This window comes from Canis aureus, chromosome 8 (assembly GCF_053574225.1).
Source record: "Canis aureus isolate CA01 chromosome 8, VMU_Caureus_v.1.0, whole genome shotgun sequence".
Classification (NCBI taxonomy): domain Eukaryota; kingdom Metazoa; phylum Chordata; class Mammalia; order Carnivora; family Canidae; genus Canis; species Canis aureus.
In genome coordinates, this window is record NC_135618.1 from 57151669 (window position 1) to 57179419 (window position 27751).

The window sequence follows — 27751 nt, forward strand, 5'->3', positions numbered from 1 at the left end:
TAGGTGTTTTCATGTATTTCTGTGTATTACCTGTTGCCCATCAGTATTTGCATGAACTACAGCATTTAATCCTCACAGGAATCATATGAAGTGGGCTTTAATATTATTCCCATTTTGCAGGTAAGAAAACTGAGGCCGAGAGCTTATATGCCTCAGGTCAGACTGAAACTACACTGTAGCCCCAAGATTCTAACTCAGGTATTTTGACTCTGGAGCCATACTACCTGAAAGAGCAGAGGAGCAATACAATGAAAGGCATAACTAATTATGGTAATTTTAAAATCTGTGCAAATTCTTTAATATTCCTTCCCACATGTGGTGGAGTCAAATTTCCCTCTCCTTGAGTGTGGGCTTGACTTTGTGACTTGCTTCTAATGAATATAATGAGGTGGAAGTGACAGTGCATGGCTTTTGAGGACGAGGTTATAGAAAGCACCATGGCTGCATCCTTACTTGGTCTCAGATCACTCACTCTGGGGAGAGCCAGTTGACGTGTTGTAAGGACACTCTAGAATCCCTATGGAAATGTCCACATGGATCCAAAGCATCTGGCCAACAGCCAACGGGGATCTGAAGCCTTCTGCTAACAGCCATGTGAGTGAGTTTGGAAGCAGATTCTCTAGACCCCCATCAATCCTTTAGAGACCATGGTCTTGGCTGACATCTTGACTATAATCTTTGGATAAAACCTGAATCAGAACCACTCAACTAAGCTGCTCTGAACTCCTGCCCCACAGACACTATGAGAAAATAAATGTGTTCTGTTTTAAGCCGCTAAGTTTTGGGGTAATTTGTTACGCAGCACCAGATAACCAATACTAGCTAATGAGAATGTTTTGCGTCTCCACTGTACCTAAACAGCTGGTATTTTGGGGCTGAAGTTCAAAGTTTACAGAGAACCACCAAGAAAGGGTAAAGCTTTTAGGATAAATCATAAAACATTACAGTCATTCTGCAAAATCAGCTCACAGGGCCAACCTACCAAAAGCAACTGTCTACGTCACCAGTCCTGACCCCTCTCATACCTCGTCGGAAAATACTTCCATTTCTATAACTCCTTGTCAATGCCACTATAATAGCTTTTATTACATCACTCCTGGTTTTTCAGCCATTTCTGGACATGCTTTTCTTCCCAACTAGATGGCAAGCCCCTGGGATGCTGGGCTCACATTTTATTCATCTTTCTCCTTGCCTACTATCCTTTGGTCACTGCAGGAGCCCCACCAATGTTTGGGGGCTGAATCCTGCCCACTCTGAAACTACATGGCTGATGGATTGACTTTTATTCAATTCCAGCCAACGTGCTGCTTTCTTGTCTTTGGCTTGGACTATAATGTCTGTGAGCAGGATAGATTGAGACCCAAGAGGCAAATTAGTTCAAAGTACCAGTCAGCGTGCTGGAAGCTTTCACCACGGTGGTGTGAAATGATTCACACCTATGCAGACTCAGGAATGATGCATAGCAGAACCTTTACGACTGGCCTGGGGAGATGGGACAATAAGCCAGAGATACAGATGTTCTTGGTGGTAATCTAAGGCCAGCCACCAAGGGTGGTGCCCATCGGTACAAGCTATGGTTTCTAGGTAACATTTGATTTCTACCCCCATTCTTCACTCTATACTCAGTTCCTGCACACTGAATATGTTTGACACATATTTTCTGAATGAAAGATTGCTCGTGAAAAAGATAATATTCACGGCACCCAAGCTCTCCAAGCTATTCTACAGATAGGGAATTTGTTCTCATTTAGGAAGAGCTTTATGGATAAAGAACTCCATCCTGCCACAGGAGGTCAAGGGCATGCACATACAGGGTACATCCTAGCATGAGCAGACACTGGGGAGGGGGCTCAGGGGAATAAAATACAAATAAAAGGAGAACCCCAACCATATGAGTTGATGTACAAGACACCCGTTGTCATTATTATTTTTACCTGTTAGTCTCCTCTCTTAGGAATAGTCCTCTGAGTTCCACTGGAGAACCACTTTTTGATAATTCTTGTTCTATGTAATTAGAAAGGAGTCAACTCTCTATACCTGGATCCTGGGAAGGAATTGCATCTTGGACCTGGCCAATAGAAACTGTATTCTCCTGGTAACAGTTCCAGAATGGGCATGTGATTCAGTCTGAGCCAATGAGAATCAGAGGGACTTCCACACTACTGCTGGGAGAAAACCACTACCTGGTTTCTGCTGCCCTTCAGCTTGGTGGGAGTTGGCTTCAGAGGTGCTGGCATCAAGTGGTAGAACTTGAGAATGAAGCCAACAGAAGGGAAGTCAGAGATTGGAAAGAGTATGAAACAGAGTTCTTTTTTAAAAAAGATTTTTTAAAAATTCATTTGAGGTAGAGTGAGAGCACTAGCAGAGGAAGGGTTAGAGGGAAAAGGAGAAGCAAGCTCCCACTCAGCAGGGATCTCCACACTGCTGGATCCCAGGATCCTGGGATCATGACCTGAGCTGAAGGCAGATGCTTAACCAAATGAGCCACCCAGGTGTCCCATGAAATAGATTTGTAATGACACAACTGTAGACTCTTCAGGAGCCATATCCCAATATATCTCTGGGCTCTGAAGATGGATATGCCAAATCCTCTTTTATCTCAAACCAGGCTGAGTTTCATTTTCTGTCACTTCCAACTTTAAGACCCTGACCCAAGTGATTGCCTTTGAATATCATACTAGTGGTCAAGCCCTGCCCACCCCCCTATAAAATATCAGGCTCAGGGCAGCAAGACTAAGTTTCCACTGATGATTAATCTTACTTTTGTAACTTAATAAGAAAGTTTTTCCTCTTATGTAGTCATCGATTAAGTCCAATATATTTTTCCAAACAGTTAAGCAATTATCTCCAAATTATTATTCTCCACAAATGTGAAATGCCACTTTTATCATATTCTAAATTTCCATATAATTTTCTCTAGGGGTATTTCTACACTCTCTGGTCTGTTCCATTGATCATGTATTCCTATGTTATCAATTTACTGTTTCACAATTTAGCTTGATTATAATACACATAAATATCTGTTGAATACTCGTTACCCTTTCCCCTCCTCAAAACTCTATTCTCTGTTTCTGGCATGATATTCTTACAGATGAGAATTAGAAATTTAGCATCTAAGTCTAAAAAGAGTCCAATTGGGATTGTGAAAATTAATAAAAGGAAGCCTCATTTAGAATGCAATTGGGAGGCAAGCATGGGAAGCTTGCATGCCCAGCACCAGTCAGTTGCAGACCCCACAAGAAGGGGAGGCCCTTTGGACCACGCAGTGGACACTTTACCATCCAGCTGGAGGTTCTTCCTCCACTGGCAAGAGCCCAACCAATGAGAGACAGTCACAGCTCAGCCAACGAGAAGCCACTACACTCTGAATTTCCAGTTTCCTCCAATGGACTTTTAGTTTACAACATCCCCTCTGGCTTTCCCCTATAAAAAAGCATTCCTCTGCTTTGTTTTCCAGACTTGCCAATGGTTTTTGTGTCAGCTTGGTGGTTTTGGGTTGCAATTCTCAATCAAACCCAGTTTTTTTGCTAGTAAAATAGTGGCAAATTTTATTTTTAAGGTTAATGGGATTAAAATCGGAGATAATTGGAAGTATCTGAGTCTTTCTAGTCAGGGTTTAGATGTGTGTTTTTCATTTGTTTAAATCTTTGCAGACCTCTCAGTAAAAATTTATAAAAATGCAACTATTCTTTTGAAGCTTAGGTCATTCAATTCTGGCACTTTATTTATTCCTTCTATATCCCTTTCATCTAATGACGTTCTGGATTTGTCTATTTATTGAATCCCCCCCCCAACACACACACTCTTTTAGTGAGAGATAATTGATATACAGCACTGTGTAAATTTAAAGTGTACATTGTAATGGCTTGTTTACGTATATTGTGAAATGATTAGCACAATGAGAGTTTGCTCAACATTCATCACCTCATCTAGATACAAAAACAGAAAAGGGAGAAAAAATATTTTCTTTCCTTATGATGAGAATGCTTTTAACCACATTCCAGTACACCTACAGTTGTGGGAACTGTAGTCATCACAGTGCACATTGCGTCCCCTGTACTTATATATCTTCTAACTGGAAGTTTGTACCTTTGGTCTACCTTCTATTTATTGAATTCTTTTTTTTTAAGATTTATTTGTTTATTTATTCATGATAGACACTGAGAGAGAGACAGAGGGAGAGAGGCAGAGACACAGGAGGAGGGAGAGGCAGGCTCCATGCAGGGAGCCCGACGTGGGACTCGATCCTGGGACTCCAGCATCGCGCCCTGGGCCAAAGGCAGGTGCCAAACCGCTGAGCCCCCCAGGGATCCCCTATTTATTGAATTCTTGGCACACATTTCCCCATTCTGTCCTAGCCCTTGCCATCATCTGGGCTGGTGTCAGTGGCCATGAGAGGTCATGTCAGGTTAATGATTTCTTCTCTAAAAAAACTAATCCTGCACTCCATCTGAGCCCTCCACTCACCTTGGCCAAAGCATGCTTGGCCTCATCATCATTCCTAAACTTTTCCCTTCTAAATTACCAACTCAAGCATGCAAACCTCCGTCCTTCTAACTTACTTCCTTGAATACTTCCATCACTACTGTTCTTTCACTTTTTTTTTAGTTTTTATTTTTTTATTTATCTGACACACACAGAGAGACAGAGAGAGAGACAGAGAGAGCACACAAGCAGGAAAAAGGGCAGGGGGGGAGGGAGAAGCAGACTCCCCACTGAGCAGGGAGCCTGCTTTGGGGCTCCATCCCAGGACCTTGAGATCATGACCTGAGCCAAAGGTAGATGCTTAACCAACAGAGCCACCCAGGCACCCTGTTCTTTCACTTCTTAGGCATTCCTAGCTCAATGTCTCCTGTGTCCCCCAGGGCCCATTCAAGAGAAAGTAAGCACACAAGTTATTAGAACAGAAAGGAGTGAATTGTAAAAAGTGTTAAACAGTATTCAAGCACTGAAAAGGGAAAACTTGCTCTACCTTTAAGGTAGAGCTGCGGGGAGCAGCCAGCAGAATAAATGCAGGGAGTTAGATTCCTCATGATTTAGAGCTTGGGGGATGGGACCGGTGGTGCTGGTTCCCAGATCTCAGAGGAGGGCACTTGGCTGGTGCTGCTGTCTTTGAGAGTGTTGGGGAAGCTGCAGGCCTGGTTCAGCTGCCAGGGTCGCAGGAACAATAGGCAAACAGGAATAGCAAGTCCCTTCTCCCACCTCCAGCCGAGCCATCATGTGCTAGTTCCTTCTTTCTCTCTCTCCCTATCTCTATTTTTATTTCTCTCTTCCTCTCCTTCCCCCTCTTTCCCTCCCCTCACTTGTCCCCCCTGCCCACCCCCCACCCCCCCAAGCAGAGCGGAGTGGGAAGCCAGCTGGCCATGCAGAAATGTCATTTGCAGAGTACCAATCCCAGCTTCAGGTGACTTCAGAGCTGAGACAATAGCTTGACAATGAGAACAACTCTTTTGCTTGCTTTCCATCTACCTTCGCCTCCTGAATTCACTTCCCCCGGTGTCCAGCCTGGGATTACTTATCCAACACTTCAGTCACTCCCTGGCTGATATCGTAAACTTGTTTGCTCCAAGCAAGCAGATGGGCGCCCCTGCAGACCAGCCCAGGTCTGCCCAGATGCCTTACTACATTTCTCCCCACAGCTTGCTTCTCCACACTCTACAAAGACAGCTTTAAATCTTCTCCACTCTTCTCAGACTTCTAACTCCTTTCCCCTTTCACTCATTTCTGCTTCAAAGATGGAAACTTCCTCTCAACTCTGCTCACAAGCTAACACCTGCACCAACCTTCCCACCTTCCCTCCTCTCTGTGCAAGAAAGGTGGCGTTCCTCCTGTGAGAGCAGCTCCTGCGCCCGTTCTTTGCATCCCATCCCCTTCTTCCTTCTGGAAACTTTGTGATTCACCTGTCCCCAACTCCACTCTGTACCTCTGCACACACACACACACACACACACACTCTCTCTCTCTCTCTCTCTCTCTCTGTCTTTGCTAGATCCTTGCCTTTGTTTTTTTGCTAAATTTAAATTTCAACTCACTGATTTTTCTTTTAAAGATTTTGTTTATTTATTCATGAGAGACCCGGAGAGAGGTAGAGACATAGGCAGAGGGAGAAGCAGTTTCCCCACAGGTAACCTGATGGGGGGCCCCGGGATCACAAACTGAGCCAAAGGCAGATGCTCAACCACTGAGCCACCCAGATGCCCCTCAATTCACTGATTTTTTTTAAAAAAATTACATTCAGCAAAATGGCACAGCTCACTTAGAAAACAGGTTGGCAGTTTATTATAAAATGAAACAGACAATTATCAAAGGACACGCTTATCCCACCCCTGGGTATTTTATCCAAGACAAAGGAAAGCTTCTGTACACACAAAATCTGCATGTGAGTGCTTACTGCAGCTCTCTTCATAACTGTGAAGACGGAGAAATGATTCAATGGCTCTTTAGGTGGTGAATGGATAAAGAAACCATGGCACGGCCATATGATGGGCTACCCCTTGGCAATTAAAAGGGATTGAACTATTGATTCACACAACATGGATGAATCTGAAATGCATTTTGCCCAGTGCAGGAAGGCAGACTCGGAACAGGGCACACTGTCTGGTCCCATTTATATGACATTTTGGTAAAGGTGAAATCTGGAGGGCAGAAAATAGCTCAGTGATTGCCATCAAGAATCCCTTTGAAATGTAGCTAGATGGGCCCCTTCCACTTCAAACAAACACACAAACACAGTCTCACAAAAAGCTCTTCTGTGCCTCACCCTCCACTCTACTTGATTGCCAGCATCATTCTGGCTTTCACAGGAAATTTGATTAAAACAGTTGTATGCACCCATTTTTTTCCTTCCACCTCTTTTTACATCATCCTTCAACTAACCCCACCCCTGCCTTCAGGTTATCTAATCCATTGGGCGGCTCTCTGCACTCACCCTTCTCAACCTTGCTCAGCAGCATCCCCCCAGATTTGGATCTCGGGGGTCTTCATTCAGTCTGAGGATGAGTCTTCCAGCCAGGATATTACTGTAGTGCTGCTCCTGCCGTGGGCGAGGAAAGAGCTGCGGACATTTCCAGAAAATAGCTTTGGAATGGGTAGCTAGAAAGGGGGGAGCTATTCCAAGTTTATAAAAAAATTCGGTGTCTCACAGGCTTTGTACTTTATAATGTTCCCTCATAAAGACTTTTCCACCATTTCTCCTGCACCATTCCCAAACAAGGCAAAAATGAGTCACGATTGTACAGAAACTGACAGGGTCCTCTTATTTAATCTTTGCCCCCCTGAATATATTCAGCAAAAGGATGGACTTCTTTTATTGAACCTTGAAGGAGATGTCTTTTCCTCCCCTGGAATGGATTCAGATTCTGGATTTATTGCATGTTCTGTGTATCTTCTTTGATTGATTGGTGCTGAACAGCTGAGCAGCAACATTACTAATTATCCTCAGGATGTAATGCAGTTGAAGAGTCATTAAGGACTCTCTAAATTTGGAAAGCATCCACTGCCAAACAAAGGGACTCTCTTCCCTCCTCAGCCAGGAGGAGAATGCACAATCAGGTCCCCAAGGCCCTCTTTGCCTCAACTTGGGCTTCATTTACGTCCTAGCAGCTCCAAGAAAGCAGGGCATACCCCTAATTTTGCCCAGTGACAAAGATGAAGAGGAATTCTGTTGAAATGCCAACAGTTTATTTTTATCTGTTCTTGACTAAGAACTTGGTAATGTTTCTTTCCTGTAGGGCACGGGGGCTGCTCTAGGGCAAGTAGATAGGATTGCCTTAATCGCAAAGCAGAGCCAATGGGATTTGAGGGAACGAAAATTTCCTCCATCAGCCCTGTCTCCGATGTTTAAAATTCCACTGTTGGATATATTAGTAAGTATCTTATGAAATTAAGGAGTTGTGACCTCATGAAAAAAAAACTGAGTGGGAGGGGAAAAAACATATTGAACCTGATGTACTAACTCACATCATGCATGCCAAGTACTCAGCACAGTGTCTGGAGCGTAAAAAAGGACTCAATAAATAGTAGCTGTTATGTCTCTTACTAATAATTGCTGGAGCACTCACTAGGAACATTTTTGTTAAAGATCTACTTGGTGTTAGGGTACTGTACTGGATGTTAGGGATACAGTGTTGATTTGTCATAATCCCTGTTCTCAAAAGGCTCCTGTGATCAGGGCAACAAAGCACTCAGAGAAACCATGAGAACTCATCACAAGGGCTACTTTGATGGGAGTACTAAGTGTTATGTGACAGTGGGGAGGGAGAGGCTAGCTGGCCGTGCACCCCAGGACGACATGCAGGAGAACGGGCTCAGAAAGAACATTTCGGGCTTTGCTAGGTGAAGAATGAGACGCAGTCATTCTGGGGTGATAAGACCACAAGGAAAAGGCAAGATGACATGGAGGAGAAAAAACAGAATAGCTGGGAAAAAATAATAAATTCAATGTATTTTGAACATAGTTTTTTTTTTTTTTTTAAAGATTTTATTTTATTTCTTCATGAGAGACACAGAGAGAGGCAGAGACACAGGCAGAGGGAGAAGCAAGCTCCACGCAGGGAGCCCAACGTGAGACTCGATCCTAGGACTCCAGGATCACACCCTGGGCCAAAGGCAGGTGCTAAACTGCTGAGCCATCCAGGCATGCCTGAACATAGATTTTTTTTTTTTTTTATGGAAGACTGTGGAAGAAAATAGGATTGGAAAAATATCCTAATGGCTGAAATGCTACGCCTAGGTGAATGGACTTAATCTTATTAAAAAAAAAAAAAAAAAAACAAGAACAAAACCCAGATCCAAGCGCAGATTTCTAAGCCGGAACACAATAAAAATGACTTTTTAGAAAGATACATTGATTGATAATAAGAACAGGGTGGCAAACTATGGCCTGTGGGCCGAATCCAGGCCCTCATCTTTTTATGTCTCATGAGCTAAGAAAAAAATTTTTTTTGCAATTTTAGGTGGTTGAAAATGATCCAAAAGAAGATTTCATGGCACATGAAAATTATATGAAATTCAGATTTCAGTGTCTATAAATAAAGTTTTAGTGGAACCCAGCCACACCCATAGTTTATGCCTCATGCTAAATAACAGAGATCATTTAAAATATTTACTAATGTACTTTTTATGGAAAAAGCTTTCTGGCCCCTGGTTAAAGGATATAAATGAGAGCAGAGAGTGGCCTGGCTAGCTCCATTTGCAAAGCATGTGGCTCTTGACTTTGGGGCTATGAGTTCAAGCCCTATGTGAGGTTACTTAAAATAAGTAAAGAAGATGTTAATTAACTAATTAATTAACCAGAGCAGAGAGAAAACAGAGGGCAGAAAAGCCAGTGTGAAAGTCTGAGGAAAAAGACACCTCAACCATGTTTCTCAAACCCAAGTAATGTGCAGATCCCTTCATTAAACTTCTCCAGGATCAGGGATCCCTGGATGGCTCAGCGGTTTAGCGCCGCCTGCAGCCCAGGGCGTGATCCTGGAGATCTGGGATCGACTCCTGGAGATCTGGGATCGAGTCCCACGTCAGGCTCCCTGCATGGAGCCTGCTTCTCCCTCTGCCTGTGTCTCTGTCTCTCATGAATAAATAAATAAAATCTTTAAAAAAAAAAAAAAAACTTCTCAAGGATCTCTAGCGTTACCTAAGTTATTTTTATTCAAATGCAAATTAAATATTTACAAACAGACATCTTAGTAAAAAAAAGTCCTTATTCTTTTTGCTCTTTTATAAAACCAAAGAGACTTAAAAATTAAATACCGAGAAAACAAGACCAGTCCATTTCACATTAGCATCCTTAATTTAATGTGAGAGATGATGTCTTCTTGCTGCTACAAGATTGCTGTTTCAAGGTCCAAGGCTGGTCCTCTCCTTCCTCAGAGGGAAAGAGCGGGTGTCCTGCCATGCCTGGTTGATGACTTAATCCTCTCACAACCTCCCCTGGGCGACAAATCTAGAAAACTTCATTCATGTAGAAGGAGAATTGGCAACATTTTCTGTAAAGGATCAGGTAATAAATATTTTAAGCTTTGCCGGCCCCTGCTGCAACTACTCGACTCTGCAATTATAGCTCAAAAGCACTCACAGACAATATATGAATAAATGGGCATGGATGTGTTCCAATAAAGCTTTATTGACAAAACAAGCAGTGGGCCAGAATCTGCTAACCCTTTGTTCCCGATCATGGACTTCCACCAGGAAAACGGAAAGCTGGTAAGATTTCTGTTCAGCTGTGGACGCACCCTTGACAGGCCAGGAGGCTACTGTGAGATGAGGAGGAGTCGCTGCTACAACCCACAGTAAAATTTATTTACAAAACTATTTATACAAACAAGAAATAGAGTGACTTTGGTCTAGAAACCATAGTTTGCCTACCCTGGATATAGAAAAATGTCAGATTGGTACCAAAACCAGCTCACAGCAAGAATGATCATATTGCCACTTTTCTCAGCCCAGAATGTGATTTCCACCCATGGCCTCTCAACCTTAAGAGGCTCAGAGTTGCTTGCAGGTCATAACCATTTGGTTCCTGCTGGGACATCCAGAAGGGCCTGGTAATTATGGACCTTACATATTTGCCACCAGAGACTAACACATACTAACACTCTGAGCACCACTGATGTTACAGTTCTGAAACTCCAAAATGCAATCAAAGAGGTGATTTGGGAAAAGTGTTTTTTTAATTTGATACCTAACTTTTTATCCATATGGCAAGACATTTGGGATCAGAGTTTTGCTTCTCCTGATGAAGCCCTTCTATATATAGAATCACATCCTAACTTTATCTCACAGTCTGACACACCAAATAATTAATTTCATTATTCTTAGTATTATTATCCTTTAATTTTAGACAAAGAATTCATTTTGCAAAAAAGAAGGGCAGGAAATACTGTAATTTGGATAAGAAACAATCTTGTTTATTAGCTTGTTGCTAAGAAAGAAAACTTTTCTGTGTATTTCCCCTTACTAGATCACTCTTCTTCCCCAAACAGTAAATTCGGGGTGGGGGGGGGGGAAGAAGAGATAAAACCAGATTCAGGTGTATGTGTGTTGAAACTTCTCATCTTGGTGAATGGACAGGTGTCTATTTACCAACCAGAAATGGAGGGTGAGGGGCACCCGAGTGGTTCAGTGGTTGAGCGTCTGCCTTCTGCTCAGGTCGTGGTCCCCAGGGGCCTGGCATCCAGTCCTGCATCGGGCTCCCTGTGGGGAGCCTGCTTCTCCCTCTCTCTGTGTCTCTATGTCTCTCACGAATAAATAAATAAAATCTTAAAAAGAAGAAGAAGAAGGAGAAGGAGAAGGAGAAGGAGAAGGAGAAGGAGAAGGAGAAGGAGAAGAAGAAATGGAGGGGAGTTCTCCCATGGGGCTTTGGTCATGTTATGGGGGGTTCTTGAACAAGCTGCATTCCTCTACTTGTAGCATACTGACACCTGCTGTGCTCTACCCTAGGCACTGCTGACCTGGTACAGGGAAAGAACACAAGAGGGACCTTGCCTCCAAAGAGGTGGCACCAGTGTGGGCACCACCAAAAAGTGTTAGCTTTAATTAAGTGCTTACTGCATGCCAAGCGCTATTAACATCTTATCTTTAAGATAAGGAAATTGAGACTCATATAGATTATATAACTTGTCCAAGGACAGGCAGTGTTAAGTATCAGAGTCAGGTTTTGACCTTGTTTGCCCCAGTCTTTGAGCTTCCTTTATATGAGATGATCACCTAAAGACAAGTGCTACCAATATTCCAATATGCTACAATATTCAAGGGCTGAGCAGAGGCTCTGGAAACATCAGGTTTAGGAGGCTGGTGGACTACTTTTAGACTACAATAGAAAAAATTGACTAGGCCCCATGACTTATGGGTGGGACACAAGCATGACCCAGCTTCCTCACCCAATGGAGTACTTTTATAAAAATTCCAGGTTAGCTGACTCTGGGCTATTTTGGAGGGAAAAATAAAACTTCAATCAACCAGGCTTTCCTCCTAGAGATCCCCATGGCTGACTCTCTCACTCTCTTTCAAATCTTTTTCCACGGGCACCTGGGTGGTTCAGTGGTTGAGTATCTGCCTTTGGCTCAGGTTGTGATCCCGGGGTCCTGGGATCAAGTCCCACACTGGGCTCCCTGCGTGGAGCCTGCTTCTCCCTCTGCCTCTCTGTGTGTCTCTCATGAATAAATAAATAAAATCTTAAAAAAAAAAAAAAAAAACTTTTTCCAAACATCACCCTCACAGCGCAAGCTACCCAAGCTTTAGATTGCAACCTGTCCCTCCTCTGGGCTTTTACTCCATCCTCCTTTTTCTTTTGTTAGGGTACCATGTATCTTATTTATTCTTTTGGTTTATTGCTTATTTGTATTGTTTATTACTTGATTCCTCCGTTTTGAATCAAGAAAATCAGTAAGAGGTCAGCTTTGTGTCTGTTTTATCCCAAGGTCCTAGAAGAACACCCTGTATATAGTGAGCACTCAATCAATGCTTACTAAATGAATGAGTGACCGTATGAACGTATGACAAACAAAATATGGATGTAGGGATCCCTGGGTGGCGCAGCGGTTTGGCGCCTGCCTTTGGCCCAGGGCGCGATCCTGGAGACCTGGGATCGAATCCCACGTCAGGCTATCGGTGCATGGAGCCTGCTTCTCCCTCTGCCTATGTCTCTGCCTCTCTCTCTCTGCCTCTGTGACTGTCATAAATAAATAAAAAAATATATATTAAAAAAAATATGGATGTAAGATGGGCTGACTGATTTTGGTGGCCCATCCCAGCCCTGGCATTCTGCTCCCAAGTCCGAGGAAAGCATTTGGGGTGCAAGCAAATTCTCCCCTATCTAGACACCTGCCTTAGGTCTCACTGGGATTGTGCTTCTGAACGGGATCAAACCTACACGTTCAATAAAACTCTCATCTTCAGTCTGCTGCGCTCATCTTCATTCCGGTCCTCTGCTCTCCTGACATGGGCAGTTAAAGGGGAGAATTTAGTGCATACAGCAAATATTCCCCACATCTCCATGGCAGGCAGAACAAACTCTGTGATTTGAGCTGGAGATATATATATTTTTTTAATTCATGGGGGTGTCTTTGAGTTTGAATTAACATAATTATAAAATTTACAGGCATCCAGTGTGCTTTTTATAAGGCTTCTATAACAGATGTGTCAAATGTCTAGTTTTGAAAGGACTTCATAATTCAGTTACAATTTCTTCTGGGTTAAAAATTGGAGTCTGGGAAGTGGAGGTAGGGAACGAGCAATACATTTCCTGACAAGCCCTCTGAATGCGGGATGAATGCAGCCTGTAATAAAAGCTTCCTGTTTTTCTTTGGCTCATTGAGTCATACCCCCTGATTAGGGTGAGGAATACTCTCCTTTAAAGCTTAAAACTGGCTTGCAAATTATTTCCTGAGCACATTGAGGCAGCTTCCTGGTCCAGTCTCTACCTCAACCCCAGGGATGGAAGAGATGGAGGGTACCAAAATTTATTCCTGTGTATTCAGTGGTGATCAAATGTGAAGCTTTGATTTGACCAGTTGATGCCGAGGAACAAAGGTAGTGTCATTTACTTGTGTCTTCATCCACTTTTTATGCACATCCCACCATTTCCAAAGCCAGAAAAATCTGCCATTCATTCTTGATTGTTCTCCCTATCCCACTCCCCTTCCCTGGCTATGATTCACCCATTTACTTCTAATATTTCTTGAAACCATTCACTTTCACCCGTCCTCACTAGGCCTGTGCTGATTACAGCTGCCATATTGTTCTTGAATTGAAATTGAATTGAATTGAAATCTTGAATAAGGCCTTCAGTAGGATGACCAAGTCATCCGGGTTTGCCTGGGGCTGTCCCTGTTTTAAAAAGGAAAAAGAAAAGTCTCAGATCCCAGGACTGCCACCCCCATACCTCTGGGTCTGTCAGCCACTCTACCTACAAATGTTTGTAACTTTCTTCTTCCTTTGTTGGCTCCAGCCCCACTGACCTTCCAGTTACTTGAACTGGATCATGGTCTTTCTTACCTGAAGCCCTTGGTTTTCTTCCTGAATTGTTCTTTCAATCGCTCTCTGCCTGGTTAGCTCATTCTTCTTCACCAGATATTGGCTTAAATGTCACATCTTCAAAATCCTTTCATGAGCCAGGCCCTAACCCCAAGTTAATTTCTGACCTTGCTGTAACCTCTCATTATCCTCTTTACTTTTCTTCCACACCTCTCTCAATTTGTACTTATATTTTGTCCATGTAATTATGTGTTTAAAAAAGCACTTCCTCATTTGAAATTCAGTTCCTCAAAAGCAGAGGACATATCTCTTTATACAGCTGTTTTGTCCCCAACACATAGCCCAGTCCCTGGCAAGTACTAAGCCTTCGGTAAATATAATATCAATAAATTTATATTCCATGTCTGCTCCTTTCCCCTTGAATTAACTCACAAGACCCTAATCTACTTTTTCTCCCTCCATCCCTGCTTCCTTCCTTTCCTGTCTTCTCTCCTCCCATGGTCTTCCTCTTTTAAAGAAATAATTCTTGGAATTATTTTTAAATTCTATTGTTTTTATGATTTTCTTTTTTTGAGAAAGAATGTTGTGAATGGAGTGGGGGAGCAGTGGGAGAGAGAGAGGGGTGGGGGAAGGAGAGAGAGAGAGAGAGAGAGAGAGAGAGAGAGAGAGAAAGAAAGAAGGATTCCTGAGGAGGCTCCACTCCCAACCAGGCTCCATCTCATAACCCTGAGATCATGACCTGAGCTGAAATCGAGTTGGATGCTTAACCAACTGAGCCACCCAGGTGCCCAGGTTTTGATGATTTTTAAACCAATGTTTGTTTGGTTTTATCAATATTATTTCCTTCATCTTATTTTTTTAAGTTTATTTGTTTACTTTTAGTAGTCTCTACACCCAATAGGGGGCTCAAACTCATGACCCTGAGATGACAAGCTGCATGCCCTCTGACTGAGCCAGCCCAGGAGCCCCCCCTTCCTCTAATTTTTCTTTAGTAAATTCTTTATTTTATTTTTTGAGCCCTCAGACACATTTGCCACCACTCTGCCTCCCACCTGATTAGCTAGACTGAGTCTGAACATTTCCTGAAGAGACTGAGCTGTTTAAATGTTGTCACTCTGCACATGTTCTTTTCACTGTGTGATATACCTTTCATTTTCTAGTCAAACAAATATTTAATGGACACCTCCCCACCTAGCTACTGAACCACTAATTCCTTAAGACCTGGCTCAGCGGCTCCTTGTCTGTAATGCTTTCCTGCTTCCACCCCCAGATGAGTTCATCATTTCTTTGTGTCCCAAGTGTACCTTGAGTAGACATCCATTATTGCACTTTGGCTGCATTGTATCTTATACACTACCTCTCACAGTAAACTCTGAGCTCCATGAAACACTGTCTCATCTCTGTGTTTGTTTAGGGGGAGGTTTAGATTCTTTTTTTTTTTTTTAAAGATTTTATTTTATTTATTCATGAGAGACAGAGAGAGAGAGAGAGAGGCAGAGACACAGGCAGAGGGAGAAGCAGGCTCCATGCAGGGAGCCTGACGTGGGACTCCATCTGGGGTCTCCAGGATCACACCCCAGGCTGCAGGCACGCTAAACCGCTGCACCACAGGGGCTGCCTGGAGGTTTGGATTCTTAAGGAAAGGAGCATGTATAATTAGCATGGCCCTCTCTGCCATCTCCTCCTGGTAATAAATAAAGAGAACGTCTAAAAATAAGTACAACAAGCCAATAGGAAATTGGGCAAAGAGACAAACAGGACAAAAAATATTGGGTCATGAACACTTTACAAATGCCTACTAAGGCCCCACTCTTGGTCTGCAAGGGTGGAGGGTCTTCTGTTCACAATGGGGTAATATGGCTCATCCCTCCCAAAGATTTTCACCTTTCTTAGATAATGCAAAGGGAGATTTCTTTATTTGAGGCATGAAGAAAGCAAAAAGAAAAAGGCAAATATAAATATAAATGTGGCATAAGTAAAAATAAATTTTGACAAAACTCTCAATGAATGGACTTATTCCCCACAAAATATGATTTCACAGGTTTTGGTGGTAAGGATGGAATATGGACCTTGATCTGAGTAGAATAGGAATGAATTCCTTTCAGAATATGTTATGTGGTCAACCACAAGGACGTTAGTGCTGTCAAAGGACCCAGTAGATAAAGAACATATAACTCTTGTGATTTTACTGAGTGTTGTGTGACATGCTAGCTATTGAAGATGGTAATGGGTGGTACGGCAAGAATGGGAAGGTGGGGATGATGGAAGTTCATGGAGATGAGGGTGTCAGGGATGTTCATGAGAACCAGTAAAGCAGCTCACCTGGGCTAAACAAGCCTGACCAGAGGGGCACGAGTATGGAGTCCCCTGGGCTCTATAGACAACAGATTCCAGGGGAAAATAGAGATGAAGAGGTGAAAGAAGTTCCTGTGAGCAGTGGGGAGGAGCTCAGAATTCACACTAGGTTTAGGGTAAGTTAATATTAAGGTTACATCTTCTCACTGGCCAATACCATGCTTTCATTCCATTTGATGAAATGAAATAAAAGTTGTGAGATGCTAAAAGAATACAACTGGTTAAAGTGTTTATCAACCTCTTCACTGTCTATCAAATCCAATGCCAAGTACTATTCAGGTATTATAACCTACACTAGTCCTGCCTTCTGGCTGTAGTCAGGGCAGCCCTCAGTGCCAGAGCTGCTATGGTTCTTTGAGTGATAGAGCAGGTTTCAGAGTGATCATCCCAGTTTGCATCTGAGGCTTTGTTCAAGAGTAGCAAGGAGTGAGAGTCCCCTCCTCTTTCATCGGTGCTATCCAAACACAGGCTTCTTTGATCTGATGTAGAATACTGAGGGATAAAATTCTTTATACATTTTATAGGGAAAAAAAGGCAAACAAGAATGATTTTTAAACACATGGGGCTTTAAGCTGCAGATTTGCAGACACATTTTCCCCTTCCTGTTGCATAGCTCTCTCCTTTCTGGGAGGAAACACACAGATCTTGGTTTGCTTTCTCTAAGACAAGAGAAAAGAGTCAAAACAGCTAATCTCACATGCTTCACATGATAAGAAAAAAATCAGCACAAGCTGGTGTAGGAGTAGATATTGGTAACATAGCTGAGGTAGAGGATTTTCCAATGGGCTTCCATAATCATGCTCTTGGAGGAGGAGAGAGACTCAAGGTAATACAAAGATCCAAGGCATGGTAAGGCTCATGAGTAATGCAGGTGAAATGGAAGTAATGGTCACATCCTATAAGAAGGTCAAGGAATCACAGCCAGAAGATTATGGAATTGTGGTGGCCCTGAGGCTAATGATGGCAAAAGAAAAGAAGGCTAAAGATGTAGGAGCGAAAGTTGAGGCTTGACACTTCAGCAACTAAGATGATGGTGGTGCCATAGAGAAAAGAGTTGCAGAAGGAAGTCAGCCTATACCATGAAGACCGGATGGGTGGAGTGAGCCTGCCTGAGATGATAAAGAGGCGGCTTCTTGAACTGCAGGTAGGAGAAGACATCCAAGCTCCATCTTCTTCCTCAAGATGGCATGCTAGTGCCTCTCTTTCCTTAATTATGCATTTGGAAAATTGGCCTCTAAGGCCCCCATTGTGGTTGTTGAGATGGATGAAATATAGTAATCCCCTGACAGCTGCTAGAGCTTTTGTCTTCGTACCCTCAAATCCATACTTGCTGTTTCTTTCCTCCACCTCTTCACTTCCATTAGCAACATTCACAGTTGGAGAGCTTTTAAATACCCTCCTGCGAGTTACTGCACATGTCATGTTGATGTTGAATGGTCACCTCACCTCACCTACTCACCATCTCCCAACTTTGAGTATGTTGAGTTGAGTTCATGTCCCAACAGGATATCACAACTGATACCTCTCTGAATCACTTTCAAATAGTCTAAATTTAACTATTGAATATGTAAGTGACAAGGGACTGATGTTTAAAAATATTTGTATATGAACTAATTTCTAAACCATCTTGTCAGTCTCATGCCATTAGTCAGTGTCTCTACAGACTCTTCAAACGTGAATTCATCCTGATTTATTAGTTTGTGCTGTTACTGTGGCTCCCAAGGGGTTCCATTTGGGAGAATAACTTTAATTGCAGTTTTGAACTTTGAACCTTTTGGTAAATAAACCCCCCCAAAACCTCATCCTTAACCAAATTCGTTTCACTTCAGGGAAAGAACAGGTCTGGGATTGACTTGTTGGTTCTTAGCGATTAATGCAGAGTAACATTCATATTGAATTTTAGATTAAGTGATTTTACTAAAGCCTTTAAAAAAAATAACCCTTTTTATCAGGTTAGACAAACAGCTTTGCTTCTGGAATGCCAGCACAGCCTCTAGAGTGAACTGCTTGTGTGCAGTGTTCTCTTTTTCTTCTTCCACTTCTGCTTCCTGGAGGAGAGGCTTCTCAGGGCTCTCAGGTGGGGGGCTCCTATGTGGCCAGTTCCAGGGGGCACTATTCACATCTGAGTCTGACCATGTGAATCTCTAGCACAGTTAAAGGAGCAGGAATCAGAGAGGAAAGGTATTCTTGGTTATTTAAATAGCAGATAAACCTCTTAAATAAGGCTTTCTTTGTTCAAGATACCTAGAAGCAGAGCTTGAGATGGTGATTCTGGTGAACATGGTTTATTGAAGGAGTGCTCTCTGGAGAGAAGGTGAGAGAGAAGCAGGAGAAACTGGAAGAAAACCCAGCAGAGGTGTGGCATCACCTGGAACCTAGCTTCATCCTGATACCCTGGGAAGCTGTGGTCCACGTGAGGCCAGGCACCCAACCTTTTGTATCGCAGTCAGTCATTGGCCACTGACTATCCCCTGTGACTGGGAGTAACCTCCCAGGCAAGGCAGCTCCATTTCAGTATCAAATACTCTCAGTAACTGAGAAATGAGTGTGCCACCAGTGAAGGGGACCTGGCTGGATAGAGCACCCACAGCATCCACTATACTTGGGGTAGAAAAGGAAAAGTAGAAAAGCAAAGAAGGCTGCTTCTCTCCTCAAGGAGCTTGTAAGTTGAGACCACAAGGATAAATAAGAGTCAGGATAAGTAAGAGATTTGGAGAAACAGGGAGAATGGTGTCCCAGGCCAAGGGAATGGCACATGCAATAGCCCTGGGGTAGAGAAGAGAAAGTTGGCCTCCTTTTCTCTTTACTCAAGGTGCTCTGGCCTGCTTATTCTGGGTTTGAGGGAAACAGTGTAGTGGTATTCCCATAAGGCAATAGCGGGACAACCCAAGGGTTTTGTACTTTGGGTTCTGCAATGGATCCAACAGATTAGGGGAAGAAAATATTATGAGTGTGTACTGGGCTCTTCAGATTGCTAATATCCACTATAAATGCTCTAAATGTCTGTATGAAAGTATATTTATCTGCTTTAGGGAAACAAGTGAAGGTTCCTGTACTGGATACTTTACAAATGCCTACCAAGGCCAAGTTCTTGGTCTGTGAGGGTGAAGGTCTTCTGTTCTCAATAGGGTAATATGGTCCATCCCTCCCAAGTATGATACCCTGCGTGCCATCTCCTATTGGCTCATGGCACCCAAAACTCGATGAAGATAGGTAGGTAGATGATAAGTGGATGGATAGGTAGACAGTTAGGTAGGTAGACAGAAGGGTAGATGGATGGATAGATAGATACTTAGATAGAGGAATTGAAAGAGATGATAAATAGATAATGATAGATAGATAGATAGATAGATAGATAGATAGATAGATAGATAGATGATAGATAGAGGACTGGGGAGTTAAAACACATTTTTTGGCACATGAATTCTGACATATCAAGAGCAACACCTCCCCAGGAAATGAAACACATTACTGTCTCGTGAAATTTAAGGCACTGGGGAAATTAACCCTTGAATGTCCTCCTCCAGTATGAGGTGTTTTGAGGAGCCACTCTCAGCTCAGTTGGACCTGAGCAGAGCAGGTGACTGCAAGGGTAACTGGTGAGAGAATGGTCTCCATTTTGTTTGCTGATAAAAGGTACTTGATAAATATTTATTGGGTAGTGAATAAATATCCTATGGAGGCCTCACCTCTCACCAGCCACTATAAAGACAAGCTATAAAAGAGAAGCAATGAGGAGAAAAAGGACAATAAAAAGAAGATAATAGATTAGGGTGAGCTTAGAGCTACAAATTGTAAAGGGAGATAGGAGAATTTCAGTTAGATGGTGAATTGAGGACAGACTGAACCAAAATCCTAAAAATTTAAAAACATCAGTTTATTCTCTGTATTTCTAGGTCTGATTCTGGTTTTTGTTTGTTTATTCACTTGTTTTGTTTTTAGATTCCACATACGAGTGAAATCATATGGTATTTATCTTTCTCTGACATATTTCACTTAGCATAATATCTTCTAGAAATATATAAAATAAACTGATGGCTGCCAGAGGGAAGGAGGTGGGAGGACAAAGGATGTACAAAGGGGTGAAGCGGAGTGGGAGATTTAGGTTTCTAGGGATGGAATGAATAAATAATGGGGATGAAAGGTACAGCATAGGGACCACAGTCAGTGGTTTTGTGATCGCATTGTATGGTTACAGACAGTAACTACATTTGGGGTGAGCACGGTATAACACGTAGAATTGTTGAATCACGAGGCTGTACACCAGAAACTAATGTGTGTGTGTCAACTGCACGCCAATTTTTTTAAAAGTGTAAAAACAAAAACAATAACCAAACAAACACACCATGTATTTTAAAAAACACGAATTCACAGTAATGCTAGGAAACCAGAAAGGCAGGCAGCTGGGGAAGGACATTTTGAAGAAATCCTCAAAGACAGAAAGCAGATGGATCTGATTGATGAAGGAAACAGATCATGGAAAGCTGTAACCTATAATGCTGGAGGGAAGAGGGATCCTTCCCATAGGAGCCTTTTAAAAGCTCCAAGTCCACAAATATAAAGAATAGGGATGAGGTATGGTGCAAGCACCAAGGTAATTAATAAATTAATTATAGTCCAAGTTCACATAATCTATTCCCCTGACTTTATATCCTTGCACTCACCGTCTTCTTTGCTTACTATAGTCCAGCCTCTTGACCTTCTTTATGTCCCTGTAATCTGTGAAGTGTGTTCCCACCTCAGTGTCTTTGCATTTGCAGTTTCCTCTGTCTGGAATAATCTTTCTCTGGACCTTTGCATGGTTGGCTCTTCCATGCCCTTGAGATCTTAACTCAAACCACCTACGCAAAGTTGCTGTCACATTGCCCTGATTCCTTTCCTTCAGAGTGTGCATTATTCTCTAAAATTGTCTGACTCCTTTATTTCTTTCCTTATCATCATTTGAAGGCAAAAGCTTATCTACTCTGTTTATCATGGTATCTACAGTACCTGGAGCATTAAGACAATGTGGTGTTTGTATCAGTAGGCTTTTGCTGTGTAACAAACTGTCCCAAAACATGGTGGCCTTAAACAGTAATTTTTTATTTAGAGCATGACCTGGATCAGCTAGGAAGTTCTTATCTGTGAGAGCTCATCTCATCTCTGCTGGGCACTTTCAAGAATCCACAGTCCACTGTGGATAGGCTGCTACTTGGATAATCTAGAAAATCTTTTTCACACATTTAGTGTCTTCCTGATCAGGACAATGGGCCAAATAGAGCACGTGCCTCTTGTTATCTGTTCGGGCTTCTTCACAAAGTATCTTCTTCTGAGATATTTTGCTATCTCAGAATTCATTGGCAAAAAAAACAAACAAACCATATTTTGAACTCTCTGGTCTTTTATATATCTTCTTAGAGAAGCAAGAGAGCAAGCCCCATCGTAGGAGCGATTTTCATGTCTCTCTTCCAGGTCACTTTTCTATAATCTTGCTGAACAAAGGAACCCACATGGCCAAGCCCAGATTCAAGGGGGTGGAGAAATCGACCCTACCTTCCTCCAGTAGGAGGAGCTCTAAAGTCACATTGCAAAGGGGAATGGATACAGGGATAGACAGAATTTGTAGCCATTTTGAAGAAATGGTTTATCATACTATTCAATACTATCTTGCCATACTATTCAATAAATGTATGTTGAATATATTTAATTTGAAGAACTGGATCTGAGGACGAAGCAAAGCATCTGAATGGGAAGCAAAGCAGGTTTTGAGGAAACTCTGGAACACATAGCAGATATATCTATGCAAAAAGAAAGGCAAAGCGCTTTTCTTAAGAAGAAATTCATCAAATACCCCATTACTAAAGTGAAATCCTTCCTTTTCTGACTTGCTACTCACAACCTGCTGACCCTCTAATGTAAAATTCTTCAGTGTAGTTGTCTAGTATCACACCTTACCCAGTAGCATGGAATCATCTAGGGAGAAGCTTCCTGGCAAATAGATCTACACAAAACTAAAAGAAATTCATTAACTAGCAGTCTAGATCTTTATTCATAAATATGAACTAAGAACCAAGGATCAACAAACATACGAGGAAAAAGAAATTACATATATGAGAACTAACAAGATTAACAAGTAAAATAATTGTGCTTTTAGGAAATAAAGATCATTTGGGGAGAAAGCAATAAAAAAAATAATGAATGACTCCAGTGAAATTGGAAAGATGGTGTGTACATAAATAAGAACAGACTGCTGCTACAAAAAAGATGTAATCAGAGAACAAAAATGAGTACCTGGCAATTAAAAATTTGTTTGGCACTAAAAACAATTCAGTGGACAGACTGAATAAGAGAATGGTTATGGTTAACAGCCCTGTCGGTGGTCTGGTCATAAAGTCAATGGAATCTTGCAGAACTGAGCCAAAGGAAAATAATGGAATGTATGAGAAAAATATGAAGCAGTGTGGATGTCTGCCATTTCTTTTATTGGGGTTCCAGAGGCAGAGAACAGAGGTATTAAAAGGGAGGAAAAACTCAGTGATCTATTAGAAGATAATTTCCCTGAGACAAAAGCTAGGGACCTCTCTTGGGCCTCTCTTATAAGAGCACTAACCCCCTTTATGAGGGCTCTGTTCTCATGACCTGATCACCTCCCAAAGGCCTCAGATCCAAATACTGTCACCCTGGAGATTAGGATTTAACATATATATTTCAAGGGGACACAACATTCTGACTGCCCAATGAGATCACATTGTGTGACTAATTTTACTTTGGGCATCTGGGAATACTACAAAAAGGTGATGCTGTTTCTGTTCCTTTGGAAGGATGAATGAGAACTTTCCACTGAGCTAGGACAAATAAGGCATTTCAGACAGAGGGGACAGTATATAAGCAGAAGGAGAAAGTTCTGAAATCACCAGGCAGGTTAGAGAATGAGATTAATAGTCTAGCATGGTGAGAGTTTGAGATATATGGCAGGACGTGAAAAAATATGAAGTTGAAAGGATAGGTTGGTGCCAAATTGTAAAGAGCCTCTGTGCTATTCTGAGAGGCTTTTATTCCTTACACTAGATACAGTTGGAAACCCTTGAAGGATTTTATGCAACAGAGTGACATAATCACCACATACTTAATTTTGAGTTATGATGATAGAAAACTACCTTTTGATTAGTCATTCCCCGCACTCACATGGATATAAAAACTCAAGAGAAGATTTCAGTAGCCCTAGAAACTGAGGATACTATACAACAATCTTCTAGGTAACAGGAAGAACTGCCATGAGTCAAAACCTTAATGTTTACAGGTATAACGATGGAACCATTAATGGAAAACTTTTTCAAGAAACCCCACAAGCTTGGACTTTCTTCTGTGTAGAGTGAAGGAATATGAATCTCCCTCAGTATGGGATGTGTTTACTAGAGTATTTAGAGTCTTTTCACAAACAGATTCAACATCAATTGTGATCTGAAATCTGCATTTGGAATGACATAAGCTGTAGAGTGGCCATGGTGAAGGTTGTAGATTTTTAGTCATGAACACAGAAATAGCCTATCTGGGAATAAATTCTAAATTTTGTAGAAAAACAATCAGGTAGTGATATCACAATGTCTTTTTTTAGAACATCAGATTTCAAAGAATATTTGGCTTTTAAACTAGAAAGTTTAATAATAATTAGCTATTTTAAACTAGAAATTTGGCTAAAGTTTGTGCACTTCATATAGTTCTTCAACTTCAGATCAGGAAGAAGGAATAGATTACATAGCAGCTTTTAAAATTTATATATAATATATATAAACATCTACATATATTATAAAACAAATCAGAAAAGGCTATAAGTACCTTGATTCTTGATGAATACATGGAAATGGAATGAAGAACAACATTCCGTTGACCTTTGAACAACAAGAATTTGACCTGTGCAGGTTCACTTATATACATAAATATATTGGTAAGTTTTTTTTTTTTTTGTAGATTTGCAACAATTTGAAAATATTTGCAGATAAACCATGTAGCCTAGAAATAGTCAAAAAAAGAAAAAAGAAAAGAAAAGAAAGAAAGTTAGGTGTTATTTCAAGATACAGTATACAATAAATGTTACAGACAAAACATATGTTAATAAACTGTTTGTTGTCAGTAAGCCTTCCAGGTAACAATAGGCTATTAGTAGTTAAGCTTTTGGCAAGTCAAAGTTATATGTAGATTTTTTACTGCATAAGGGGTTGGTGTCCCTAACCCACATGTTATTCAAGGATCAACTGTATATTTCAGTCATGTATCTTAGACTTATTTTTTTCAAGGTTATATAGCATAATGATAGATATGTTTCTCTGAAGAGTCTTTGAAAGAGTACTAATATGAAAAAGAAGTGTACTTTATAAAGCATCTGTTGTGTTTGTATTCTCAATACAATGCATGAAACTGTTTGCTCTATGAAAGAAGAAATGGAAAATTATATGATAAGTTGAAAGATTGAGATATAAAGCAGGAGGGTAGCATGATGATGGACAGAGATAAATAAAGAAGAAATAGGGACACCTGGGTGGCTCAATGGTTGAGTGTCTGTCTTTAGCTCATGGCATGATCCTGGAGTCCTGGGAGTCCCACATGGGGCTCCCTGCATGGAGCCTGCTTCTCCCTCTGCCTGTGTCTCTGCCTCTCTCCCTCTATGTCTCTCATGAATAAATAAATAAAATCTTTAACAAAAAAAATAAAGAAGAAATATTTTGAAAGGAATAAAATTTCCCTTGGGATTAAATGTAGCTTGGAAACAATAAAGACCAGAATTTATACTACTGGGAATTCAAGTAATAAGTTTGAAGCCATTCTGAAGAAACTCTCTTCTCAGAAAGAAGAGGATAATGGAAAAGAGATAAAATAATGAGTGAGAAGATTCCAGAGATGGAAGAGATTTCCAGTATAAGAATGACTGGGATGACTGATGGAGAAAACAGAGCAAAAAGGGAAAAGCAATATTTAAAGCTGTGTCAGAAAAACCTTTCCAAAACTCAAGGAAGACTCCAATCATTAAAATGATACATCATATAGTTGACAAAATAAATGAGAAAAAAATGTCACCATAACACATATTGAGGAAGTTTTTGACTTTAAAGATTATATAAAGTTCTCTAGATTTCTAGGAAGAAATAGGAAAAAGGTCATATTGGGATTGGACTGCTCACCTTCAATTCTAGAAAACAATGGAACAATAAGAGTGGACAGAGATAAAGGGCAAAATTTTGTAAGATGAGTATTCTATAGCCAGATAATATCTCATGAGTGAAGATAAGAACAAAAGTAAAAAAATTTTACACTTCTCGCCCAGAAAGTACAACATTCCATTTAGCAACAATACTATAAACACAGTTAAAAGATTAGTCAGACTCAGGAAAAAAAATAGCAACACATAACAAAGACAAATGATTAATACCAACATTGAAGTAGATCCAAAACCCAATTAATAGGTAAAAGATACGAATAAACAATTCATATGTTTATTAATTCATATTTCTCAAATTCCTGAGAAATACATATAGATGAACAATAGGCAAAGATGTTAGAATTCATTAATTAAAAATGAAGCTGGGTAGGGTGGCAATCAGTTAAGCATTCGACTCTTGGTTTTGGCTCTGGTCATGATCTCCAGGTCATGAGATTGAGCCCCGCATTGGCCTCTGCACTCAGTGTGGAGCCTGCCTGCCTAAGACTCTCTCCCCATCCTCCCACTTTCTCTCTCTCTCAAATAAATGAATGAATCTTTTTTAAACAATGAAATTGGCAATGGAAGACCATTTTTGATTGTCATATTGGAAAAACAAATAATGCTGATAATATGATGTATTGGAAAGGCATGTGAAAATAGGTACTTATAAAAACTTGGGAAGATGTTCAGAGTCTGGAGCATAATGGCAGCTGAATCCAAATCTCTCTACAAGCATGCAACCAACTCCCTCCAAATCATACAACCAATAAGAAGAACAAAGTTATACACAATCAACTTCAGCATTACAAGAAGACAAGGAATACCATAACTTTCAAATTATTATAGCTTTATAAATAAACACCAAATTCCAACCTAACTCCTACCACTATGAAAAGGCTTTGGGAGAGTAAAAGTTTAGAAGGTGTAAGAAACTCCATGGAAAGGAGGATAAGGTCCTGGGAGAATCACATGAGACTCAGATAAAGTCATCCCCCAAAGAAATCCAAAAGTAAATGCTAAAATACCTAGTGCAGGTCCAGGACTTGGTAGTTCTCAGTATGGACAACATATAAGCTGCTTGAAAGTGACAATCTCTGGGATTGTCAGCATTGAAAGAGCATTACTTCTGTGGGAGAATAAAAAAATTGGAAAAGAAGCAGTTCTCCCCAGCAATGTGGCTATGAAAAGGAAAAAGAAGGGGGGAAATAAGAAAGGAATATTAAAGGTTTTGCATACAAAATATATGCATATCACTTCTCAATAACATTATGCATTACCGAAATTGCAGTTGGGGCATCTGGGTGGCTCAGTTGGTTAAGCCTCTGACTCTTGATTTCAGCTCAGGTCATTATCTCTGGGTTGTGAGATCGAGTCCCCAGTTGGGCTCCACACTCAGCAGGGACTCTCGTCTTTTCCTCTCTCCCTCCTTCCCTCCCTCCCTCCCTTCCACCCTCCCACTCTCTTTCTCCCTCCCTCTGTCTTTCCTCTACTTGTATACTTGCTCTCTCTAAAATAAATAAGTAAATCTTTAAAGAAATTACACTTGACTATAATGACAGAATGGGCTCTCTCAAGCCAAAATCCCTGCCTATAAAATATCTAGAATTAGAAAAAAATCCATACACTGTTACTGTAAGGAGAAAGAAAAAGTGAATCACAACATCTTAGCTAACAAAAATTTTCTCCTCTGCTCTTCCAAAACCACAAAAAAGAAAAACTGTAACATAATATTCTACATTTAGTTATTTCAAACAAGCATTTTAAAGATATTTTTAAAAAAACATCTAGAATTAAACATTTTAAATACTGGGGTGCCTGAATGGCTCAGTTGGTTAACTGTTTGACTCTTGGTTTTGGTTCAGGTCATGATCTCAGAGTGGTGAGATTAAGCCTAGAGTTGGGCTTTGCACTCAGTATGGAGTCTGCTTGGGATCGTTTCTTTACCATCCCCTCTGTCTCCCGCCAGTTCATTCTCTCTCTTAAATAAAATAATAAATAAATATTTTTTTAAAGAAAAAAAAAATTAAGATTTTATTTTATTTTATTTTATTTTATTTTTTACTTTATTCATTAGAGATACACAGAGAGAGGCAGAGACACAGACAGAGGGAGAAGCAGGCTCCATGCAGGGAGCCCAATGTGGGACTCGATCCTGGAACTCCAGGATCATGCCCTGAGCTGAAAGCAGACACTCAACCATTGAGCCACCCAGGTGTCCCTTTAAAATAAAACTTAGGGGATCCCTGGGTG

At 41.1% G+C, this 27751-nt stretch overlaps 2 long non-coding RNA genes across 5 annotated transcripts in view; one reads left to right on the forward strand and one right to left on the reverse strand.

Annotated features, from left to right (window-relative positions):
* Positions 1 to 27751, forward strand: part of LOC144319235 (uncharacterized) — an 824173-nt gene that overhangs the window by 286733 nt on the left and 509689 nt on the right. The window lies entirely within an intron of this gene.
* On the reverse strand, positions 6243 to 26674 carry LOC144318139 (uncharacterized). 2 transcript variants are annotated; one of them, XR_013383979.1, is made up of 3 exons: positions 26527 to 26674; positions 24142 to 24315; positions 6243 to 7054 (listed from the first exon to the last, which is right to left on the reverse strand). It is a non-coding gene; the product is annotated as an uncharacterized LOC144318139 (long non-coding RNA). The 2 variants fall into 2 exon arrangements; XR_013383978.1 differs by lacking the exon at positions 6243 to 7054 and adding an exon at positions 9703 to 9983.